The sequence below is a fragment of the Arachis ipaensis genome, chromosome B7 (genome assembly GCF_059453495.1).
Source record: "Arachis ipaensis isolate K30076 ecotype BB chromosome B7, ASM5945349v1, whole genome shotgun sequence".
Taxonomy (NCBI): Eukaryota; Viridiplantae; Streptophyta; class Magnoliopsida; order Fabales; family Fabaceae; genus Arachis; species Arachis ipaensis.
The window spans coordinates 113787352-113798483 of NC_142442.1; the positions used below are offsets into that span (position 1 = coordinate 113787352).

Below are 11132 nucleotides of genomic sequence, written 5' to 3' on the forward strand. Positions count from 1 at the left end.
GAAATTACCTGAAATCACAGAAAAACACACAAACTCATAGTATAGTCCAGAAATGTGATTTTTATTTAAAAACTAATAAAAATATACTAAAAACTAACTAAATCATACTAAAAACTATGTAAAAACAATGCCAAAAAGCGTATAAATTATCCGCTCATCAGTAAGCACTCTGTGTACATTCTTATTTATGTTTTGATCTCATTATTATTTGAATGAAAGTCGTCAATTCCTTAAAAAGTTTCCTACCAAGACGCATTACTCTAAGCTCATAAAACATAAAATTCATCGCCTGATTAAAAGAGGTCGGCAAGGTGAAGCGATAATAGAAAGATAATGCAAGAAGTTATAAAAAGTAACCCAGAAAAAGTGGCCTGATGAGGTCTAACTAAAATGGGAATACTGAAAATAACTTAAGAAGGCCCGACAGAGAAGTCAGACCAGTGAAAGGATCACTAAAAAGGGACAAAAATACCTCGCAAAGGCCAAAGAAAGGTTAAAAAACCAAGGCCAGAAGTGCTTCGCTGAAAGGTACAAGTCTTGCAAAAAAAAAGACACTACTTAAAAAGCAAAAGCACAAGTCAAAACGGTGCTAAAAAGTCATCCAAACAAACTATAAAGAAAAGGTTCCTCATCGGAACACTACCTAAAAAGTTGTTGGAATATGACTAGAAAGCTCAAGTCGACGTCAGCTAAGAAGAAGGCGACCTCGAGAAAGGAATAAGTTAAAAGCCAAAAAGGTTGACAATAACTTAAGGCTCAAAAGTGCCTAAGAGGGAACAACTCCGTTCAAAGAAGGCACGATTTCAAAACAGGGCTACAAAAGTCGTCCGAAACTAGAAAGGTTCTATGTAAAGAACACTAAAAAGTTATCGAAAAAGTCACTAAAAGCCCGGACCCCAAGCCGCAAGGATAACTTTGCCAAAACAAAATTTTGATAACACAGGCTCAAAGCAAAGCATGATCCAAAAGGCGAGGATAGAAAAACCCACATTACCACTCAAAAGAGGTCAGACCGGGAAGTGCCGAAATCCGCAAGGATCACAAAGATAAAACATTAAAGGTGTGACCGACGTATTAGCAAAACGCATCCATCAAAGTAAAACATTAAAGACTCAAAGTCCACCTAAAAGGCAGCCCAAGAGTTTAAAGTGTTTATTTTTCAAAACAAAAGTTACTAAGAAGCAACCAAATGTCAGAAGAGTCAACTACAAGAGACTTACAAAAGCATAAACAAGTTCAAAGTCCTCAAGTTGGACTATATCAATACACAAGTAAAAAAAGGAAACAACAAGTTATACGGGATCTGAAGTCGCTCCGGCAGCGGCACCCTTAGGAGAAGGAGACCTGGTCGAGATTGGCATGGCATTGACAACCCCATCTGGCCCATTCAGGATCTGCACGTCAGGCTTGGGCTCAGGAGGGTCGACTTCTGAAGGAATGGAAGAAGCTGAAGCTGCCGAAGCTTTGGCTGGTAGCGCAAGAAGAGGACCCACATCCTCATCATCAAAGGCAGGCACAATCTTGCCATCCTCCACCACGTTATCCATACCAAACAAGGAGAGATCAGCCTCGGGAGCAAGAACTCGGACCTGAGCCTTCAGGATCTCATACATGTCGGTCAAACTACTCACCATATGACCCTGATGCTTGGCATAATCATCTTGGGCAGATTGAAGCCTCTCCTTAGTCTCCAAGTGTTCGCCATAAGTGTGGGTATAACTCTTTCTGTATTTCTTAGCCGCCTCTTCAGCCAGATTTGCAATCGCCTCTGCAGCAGTAGCTCGAGTCTTCTCCTTCTTCTCAACGTCTATCTCTAACTTAATACCCCTGTGGTGCACGAAATTGTGATCTCAGGCAATGGCGCTAAAAACTCTGTACGCACGTTTTAATAAATCGTTTTTCATTCACAACTTCGATACAACTAACCAGCAAGTGCACTGGGTCGTCCAAGTAATAAACCTTACGTGAGTAAGGGTCGATCCCACAGAGATTGTTGGTATGAAGCAAGCTACGGTCACCTTGTAAATCTCAGTCAGGTGGATATCAATTGGTTATGGAGTTTTCGAAAATAAATAATAAAATAAGGATAGAAATACTTATGTAAATCATTGGTGAGAATTTCAGATAAGCGCATAGAGATGCTTTCGTTCCTCTGAACTTCTGCTTTCCTGCTGTCTTCATCCAATCAATCTTACTCCTTTCCATGGCTGGCTTTATGTAAGGACATCACCATTGGCAATAGCTACTTTTGATCCTCTCTGGAAAATGGTCTGATGCGCTGTCACTGCATGGCTAATTGTCTGGAGGCATCACCGTTGTTAATGGCTGCATCCCATCCTCTTGTGAAAATGGTCCAAATGCTCTGTCACAGCACGGCTAATCATCTGAGGTTCTCGATCATGCTGGAATAGGATTCACCCTCCTTTTGCGTCTGTCACTACACCCAGCACTCGCGAGTTTGAAGTTCGTCACAGTCATTCAATCCCAGAGTCCTACTCGGAATACCACAGACAAGGTTTAGACTTTCTGGACTCTCATGAATGCCGCATCAATCTAGCTTACACCACGAAGATTTTGATTAAGAGATCCAAGAGATAATCATTCAATCGAAGGTAGAACGGAAGTGGTTATCAGGCACGCGTTCATAGGGAATGATGATGATTGTCACGTTCATCACATTTATGTTGAAATGCGAATGAATATCTTAGAAATGGAATAAGTTGAGTTGAATAGAAAAACAGTAGTACTTTGCATTAATTCATGAGGAACAGCAGAGCTCCACACCTTAATCTATGGAGTGTAGAAACTCTACCGTTGAAAATACATAAGTGAAAGGTCTAGGCATGGCCGAATGGCCAGCCCCCAAAACGAGATCACAGGATCAAAAATACAATCCAGGATGATCTGAAGATGTCAAATACAATAGTAAAAAGTCCTATTTATACTAAACTAGTTACTAGGGTTTACAGAAGTAAGTAATTGATGCATAAATCCACTTCCGGGGCCCACTTGGTGTGTGCTTGGGCTGAGCTTGAATGTTACACGTGCAGAGGCTCTTTCTGGAGTTGAACGCCAGGTTGTAACGTATTTCTGGCGTTCAACTCTGGTTTGTGACGTGTTTCTGGCGTTTAACTCTAGACAGCAGCGTAGAACTGGCGTTCAACGCCCTTTTACGTCATCTAAACTCGGTCAAAGTATGGACTATTATACATTTCTGGAAAGCCCTGGATGTCTACTTTCCAATGCAATTAGAAGCGCACTATTTTGAGTTCTGTAGCTCCAGAAAATCCACTTTGAGTGCAGGGAGGTCAGAATCCAACAGCATCAGTAGTCCTTCTTCTACCTCTGAATCTGATTTTTGCTCAAGTCCCTCAATTTCAGCCAGAAAATACCTGAAATCACAGAAAAAACACATAAACTCATAGTAAAGTCTAGAAATGTGAATTTAGCATAAAAACTAATGAAAACATCCTTAAAAGTAACTAGATTCTACTAAAAATATACTAAAAACAATGCCAAAAAGCGTATAAATTATCCGCTCATCACAACACCAAACTTAAATTATTGCTTGTCCCCAAGCAACTGAAAATCAAATAGGATAAAAAGGAGAGAATATACTATAAATTCTAAATTATCAATGAAACATAGCTCCAATCAGATGAGCGGGACTTGTAGCTTTTTGCCTCTTGAATAGTTTTGGCATCTCACTTTATCCATTGAAGTTCAGAATGATTGGCATCTATAGGAACTCAGAGTTCAGATAGTGTTATTGATTCTCCTAGTTCAGTATGATGATTCTTGAACACAGCTTCTTTATGAGTCTTGGTCGTGGCCCTAAGCACTTTGTTTTCCAGTATTACCACCGGATACATAAATGCCACAGACACATAACTGGGTGAACCTTTTCAGATTGTGACTCAGCTTTGCTAAAGTCCCCAATTAGAGGTGTCCAGGGTTCTTAAGCACACTCTTTTTTTGCTTTGGACCTTGACTTTAACCGCTCAGTCTCAAGTTTTCACTTGACAACTTCACGCCACAAGCACATGGTTAGGGACAACTTGGTTTAGCCGCTTAGACCAGGATTTTACTCCTTTAGGCCCTCCTATCCACTGATGCTCAAAGCCTTGGGATCCTTTTTATTTACCCTTGCCTTTTGGTTTTAAGGGTTATTGGCTTTTTGCTCTTGCCTCTTGGTTTTAAGAGCTTTGGCTTTTTCTGCTTGCTTTTTTTTTTTCTATTTTTTTCGCTATTTTTTTTTCTGCAAGCTTTGTTCTTTGCTGCTTTTTCTTGCTTCAAGAATCATTTTTATGATTTTTCAGATTATCAAATAACATGTCTCCTTGTCATCATTCTTTCAAGAGCTAGCATGTTTAACATTCTTAAACAACAACTTCAAAAGACATATGCACTGTTCAAGCATTCATTCAGAAAAACAAGAAGCATTGTCACCACATCAATATAATTAAACTAAGTTCAAGGATAAATTCGAAACTCATGTACTTTTTGTTCTTTTGAATTAAAACATTTTTCATTTAAGAGAGGTGATGGATTCATAGGACATTCATAACTTTAAGACATAGTTACTAAATACTAATGATCATGTAATAAGACACAAACATAGATAAGCACTTAACATAGAAAACGAAAAACAGAGAATGTAAGAACAAGGAATAAGTCCACCTTAGTGATGGTGGCGTTTCCTTCTTGAGGAACCAATGATGTCCTTGAGCTCTTCTATGTCTCTTCCTTGTCTTTGTTGCTCCTCCCTCATTGCTTTTTGATCTTCTCTAATTTCATGAAGGATGATGGAGTGCTCTTGATGTTCCACCCTTAATTGTCCCATATTGGAACTTAATTCTCCTAGGGAGGTGTTGATTTGCTCCCAATAGTTTTGTGGAGGAAGATGCATTTGAGGCATCTCCGGGATCTCATGGTAATAAGCTTCATGCATCTCTTGAGATCCATGAATGGGCTCTCTTGCTTGCTCCATCCTCTTCTTAGTGATGGGCTTCTCTTCCTCAATGGGAATGTCTCCTTCTATAGAAGCTCCAGCTGAGTAACATAGATGGCAAATAAGATGAGGAAAAGCTAGCCTTGCCCAGGGAGAGGACTTTTCGGCTATTTTGTAGAGTTCAAGGGAGATGACTTCATGAACTTCTACTTCCTCTCCAATCATGATGCTATGAATCATGATGGCCCGATCCACAGTAACTTCAGATTGGTTGCTAGTGGGGATGATGGAGCGTTGGATGAACTCTAACCATCCTCTAGCTATAGGCCTGAGGTCCAATCTTCTTAGTTGAACCGGCTTGCCTTTGGAGTCAATCTTCCATTGAGCTCCTTCCATACATATGTCCATGAGGACTTGGTCCAACCTTTGATTAAAGTTGACCCTTCTAGTGTAGGGGCATGCATCTCCTTGCATCATAGGCAAGTTGAACGCCAACCTCACATTTTCCAGACTAAAATCTAAGTATTTTCCCCAAACCATGGTGAGATAATTCTTTGGGTTCGGGTTCTTACTTTGATCATGGTTCCTTGTGATCCATGCATTGGCATAGAACTCTTGAACCATTAGGATGCCGACTTGTTGGATGGGGTTTGTTAGAACTTCCCAACCTCTTCTTTGGATTTCATGTCGGATCTCCGGATACTCATTTCTCTTGAGTTTGAAAGGGACCTCGGGGATCACCTTCTTCTTGGCCACAACATCATAGAAGTGGTCTTGATGAGCTTTGGAGATGAATCTTTCCATCTCCCATGACTCGGAGGTGGAAGCTTTTATCTTCCCTTTCCCTTTTCTAGAGGATTCTCCGGTCTTGGGTGCCATCAATGGTAATGGAAAAACAAAAAGCTTATGCTTTTACCACACTAAACTTAGAATATTGCTCGCCCTCAAGCAAGAGAAAAAAGAATAGATGAAGAAGAAGAAGAAATAGAGGAGAGGGAGAGAGAGATGTGTTTCGGCCAAGAAGGGGAAGAGAGGGTTGTGTTGTGTGAAAATGAGGAAGAATGGAGGGCTATATATAGGGAAGGGAGGGGGGGTAAGATTCGGCCATATAGGGTGGGTTTGGGTGGGAAATTGATTTTGAATTTTGAAGGTAGGTGGAGTTTATGATGTAGGTTTATGGGGAAGAGTGGATGGATGTGAGTTGTGAAGTGGTGATAGGGAAGAGAGATTGAAGTGATTGGTGAAGAGTTTTGGGGAAGAGTGTTTATGGGATTGTGTGAAAGAGGGGTGAGAAGAAGTGAGTGGAGGTAGGTGGGGATCCTGTGGGGTCCACAAATCCTGAGGTGATCCTGTGGGGTCCACAGATCCTGAGGTGTTCAAGGATTTACAACCTTGCACCAAATTAGGCATGCAAAATGCCCTTGCACACAACTCTGGGCGTTCAACGCCAGATTGGTGCTTGTTCTGGGCGTTGAACGCCCATTTGTTGCCCATTTCTGGCGTTGAACGCCAGAACCATGCTTGTTCTGGGTGTTCAGCGCCAGCTCTTCTCCAGGGTGCAATTCTGGCGTTCAAACGCCAGATGCTGCCCATTTTGGGCGTTCAGCGCCAGAACCATGCTCTGTTCTGGCGTTGAACGCCAGCCAAATGCTTCTTACTGGCGTTTAAACGCCAGTAAGGTCTTCCTCCAGGGTGTGATTTTTCTTCTGCTGTTTTTGATTCCGTTTTCAATTTTTATAATTATTTTGTGACTCCACATGATCATGAACCTAATAAAACATGAAAAACACTAAAAATAGAATTAGATAAATAAAAATTGGGTTACCTCCCAACAAGCGCTTCTTTAACGTCAGTAGCTTGACAGTGGGCTCTCACGGAGCCTCACAGATGTTCAGAGCATTGTTGAGACTCCCCAACACCAAACTTAGAGTTTGGATATGGGAGTTCAACACCAAACTTAGAGTTTGGTTGTGGCCTCCCAACACCAAACTTAGAGTTTGACTGTGGGGGCTCTGGTTGACTCTGTTTTGAGAGAAGCTTACTGTGCCTCTTTTCCATGTTTACAGAAGGGTAACCTTGAGTTGTAAACGCAAGGGAGTCCTCATTCAACTGAAGGACTAATTTACCTCTGTCAACATCAATCACAGCTCTTGCTGTGGCTAGGAAAGGTCTTCCAAGGATGATGGATTCATCCTCATCCTTCCCAGTATCTAGGACTATGAAATCAGCAGGGATGTAAAGGCCTTCCACCTTTACTAACACGTCCTCTACTTGTCCATAAGCCTGTTTTCTTGAATTGTCTGCCATCTCTAATGAGATTTTAGTAGCTTGCACCCCAAAGATTCCCAGTTTCTCTATTACAGAGAGGGGCATGAGGTTTATCCCTGAACCAAGGTCACACAGAGCCTTTTCAAAGATCATGTTGCCTATGGTACAAGGTATTGTGAACTTTCCAGGATCCTGTTTCTTCTGAGGCAATCTCAGTTGATCCAGATCACTCAGTTCATTGGTGAACAAGGGAGGTTCATCTTCCCAAGTCTCAATACCAAATAATTTGGCATTCAGCTTCATGATTGCACCAAGGTACTTGGTAACTTGCTCTTCAGTAACATCCTCATTCTCTTCAGAAGAGGAATACTCATCAGAGCTCATGAATGTCATAAGGAGGTTTAATGGAATCTCTATAGTCTCTAGATGAGCCTCAGATTCCTTTGGTTCCTCAGGGGAAACTCCTTATTGATCACTGGACATCCCAGGAGGTCTTCCTCATTGGGATTCACGTCCTCAACCTCCCTTATAGGTTCGGCCATGGTAATTAATTCAATGGCCTTGCACTCTCCTTTTGGATTCTCTTCTGTATTGCTTGGGAGAGTACTAGGAGGGATTTCAGTGATCCTTTTACTCAGCTGGCCCACTTGTGCTTCCAAATTTCTAATGGAAGACCTTGTTTCATTCATGAAACTTACAGTGGCCTTGGATAGATCAGAGACTAAGTTTGCTAAATTAGAGGTATTTTGTTTAGAGTTCTCTGTCTGTTGGTGAGTGGATGATGGAAAAGGTTTACTATTGTTAAACCTGTTTCTTCCACCATTATTAAAGCCTTGTTGAGGCTTTTGATCCTTCCATGAGAAATTTGGATGATTTCTCCATGATGAGTTATAGGTGTTTCCATAAGGTTCACCTAAGTAATTTACCTCTGCCATTGCAGGGTTCTCAGGATCATAAGCTTCTTCTTCAGAAGATGCCTCTTGAGTACTGTTGGATGCAGCTTGCATTCCATTCAGACTCTGAGAAATCATATTGACTTGCTGAGTCAATATTTTATTCTGAGCCAGTATGGCATTCAGAGTATCAATTTCAAGAACTCCCTTCCTTTGAGGCGTCCCATTATTCACAGGATTCCTTTCAGAAGTGTACATGAACTGGTTATTAGCAACCATGTCAATGAGTTCTTGAGCTTCTGCAGGTATTTTCTTTAGGTGAATGGATCCACCTACAGAGGTATCCAAGGACATTTTAGCTAATTCAGACAGACCATCATAGAATATGTCCAGGATGGTCCATTCTGAAAGCATGTCAGAAGGACACTTTTTGGTCAGTTCTTTGTATCTCTCCCAAGCTTCATAGAGGGATTCACCTTCTTTCTGTCTGAAGGTCTGAACATCCACTCTAAGCTTGCTCAGCTTTTGAGGAGGAAAGAACTTGGCTAAGAAAGCCTTGACCAGCTTATCCCAAGAGTTCAGGCTATCCTTAGGTTGAGAGTCCAACCATACTCTAGCTCTGTCTCGTACAGCAAAAGGGAAAAGCATGAGCCTGTAGACTTCAGGATCTACTCCATTAGTCTTAACAGTATCACAGATCTGTAAAAATTCAGTTAAGAACTGAAAAGGATCTTCAGATGGAAGTCCATGAAACTTGTAGTTCTGCTGCATCAGAGAAACTAATTGAGGTTTCAGCTCAAAGTTGTTTGCTCCAATGGCAGGAATGGAGATGCTTCCTCCATGTAAATTGGAATTTGGTGCAGTAAAGTCACCAAGCATTCTCCTTGCATTATTGTTGTTGGGTTCGGCTGCCATCTCCTTTACTTGTTCGAAATTTTCAATAAGGTTGTCTCTGGATTGTTGTAATTTAGCTTCTCTTAGTTTCCTCTTCAGAGTCCTTTCAGGTTCTGGATCAGCTTCAACAAGAATGCCTTTTTCCTTGTTCCTGCTCATAAGAAAGAGAAGAGAACAAGAAAAGAAGAGGAATCCTCTATGTCACAGTAAAGAGGTTCCTTATTGTTAGTAGAAGAAGAAAAGGAATAGGGGTGAAGAAGAATGAAGAATCCAAACACAAGGATAAGTATAGGAGCAGTGATGTGAGATGAAGAAAAGTGTTAGTAGATGAATAAATAATTAGAAGGAGATGAGGGAGAAGGATTTTCGAAAATTATTTTTGAAAAAGGGTTAGTGATTTTCGAAAATAGTTTTTGAAAAAGGTTAGTAGTTTTCAAAAATTAAAATCAAAAATTAAAATAATTAGTTAATTAAAAAGAAATTTTTGAAAAAAGGGGGGAGATATTTTCGAAAATTAGAGAGAGAGAGTTAGTTAGGTGGTTTTGAAAAAGATAAGAAACAAAAAGTTAGTTAGTTAGTTGAAACAAATTTTGAAAAGATAAGAAGTTAGGAAGTTAGAAAAGATATTTTGAAATCAAATTTTTGAAAAAGATAAGATAAGAAGATATTTTTGAAAAGATATGATTGAAATTAGTTTTTGAAAAAGGTTTGATTTTTTTTAAAATCACAATTAATGACTTGATTCACAAGAAATCACAAGATATGATTCTAGAACTTAAAGTTTGAACCTTTCTTAACAAGTAGGTAACAAACTTGAAATTTTTGAATCAAAACATTAATTGATGATGTTATTTTCGAAAATAACTAAGAAAAATGAAAAAGATTTGATTTTTGAAAAAGATAGGATTTTTAAATTGAAAATTTGATTTGATTCATAAAAAAAACTAGATTTTAAAAATTTTTGAAAAAGTCAATCCAAATTTTCGAATTTATGAGAAGAAAAAGGGAAAGATATTTTTTTGATTTTTGAATTTTTAATGATGAGAGAGGAAAACACGAAAATTGATGCAATGCATGAGAATTTTGGATCAAAGTATGTGATGAATGCAAGAACACTATGAATGTCAAGATGAACACCAAGAACACTTTGAATGTCATGATGAACATCAAGACTTATTTTTGAAAATTTTTATATGCAAAGAAAACATGCAAGACACCAAACTTAGAAATCTTTCATGTTTAGACACTATGAATGCAAAAATGCACATGAAAAACAAGAAAAGATGCAAAACAAGAAAACATCAAGATAAAACAAGAAGAGTTACCAAGAACAACTTGAAGATCATGAAGAACACCATGAATGCATGAATTTTTTCGAAAAATGCAAGATGAACATGCAATTGACACCAAACTTTAAATCTGACTCAATACTCAAACAAGAAATACAAAATATTTTTTTGATTTTTATGATTTTATGATTTTTTTTTTGGATTTTTGTATATTATTTTCGAAAAAACATATAGAAAAAAAGAAAATAAGGATTTCAAAATTTTTAATATGAATTCCAGGAATCTTGTACTCTTAGTCTAAAGCTCCAATCTGAGGGTTAGGCATGGCTTAATAGCCAGCCAAGCTTTAGTATGTAACTCAGACATGCCACAGCTGACATTCCAATTAACTTGCCTCTATGCTGATGGTTGGAAGCCCCTATCCAAAGGAATTAAACATGGCTTTACAGCCAGCCAGGCTCCAATATTTTTCATGAAACTCTAGAATTCATTCTTAAAAATTCTGAAATAATTTTCGAAAACAGATGAGAAATTTTTGAAAGATTTTTTTTTGAAAAATTTTTGAAAACTTTTTGAAAACAAAATAAAAAGAAAATTACCTAATCTGAGCAACAGGATGAACCGTCAGATGTCCAAACTCGAACAATCCCCAGCAATGGCGCTAAAAACTTGGTGCACGAAATTGTGATCTCAGGCAACGGCGCTAAAAACTCTATACGCACGTCTTAATAAATCGTTTTTCATTCACAACTTCGATACAACTAACCAGCAAGTGCACTGGGTCGTCTAAGTAATAAAACCTTACGTGAGTAAGGGTCGATCCCACGGAGATTGTTG

At 39.1% G+C, this 11132-nt stretch overlaps 1 non-coding gene across 1 annotated transcript; it reads left to right on the forward strand.

Moving 5' to 3' along the window:
- The first annotated feature begins 8520 nt into the window (after positions 1-8520).
- On the forward strand, positions 8521-8628 carry LOC148553780 (small nucleolar RNA R71). Its single transcript, XR_015892810.1, has one exon. It is a non-coding gene; the product is annotated as a small nucleolar RNA R71 (small nucleolar RNA).
- Positions 8629-11132: the final 2504 nt, after the last annotated feature.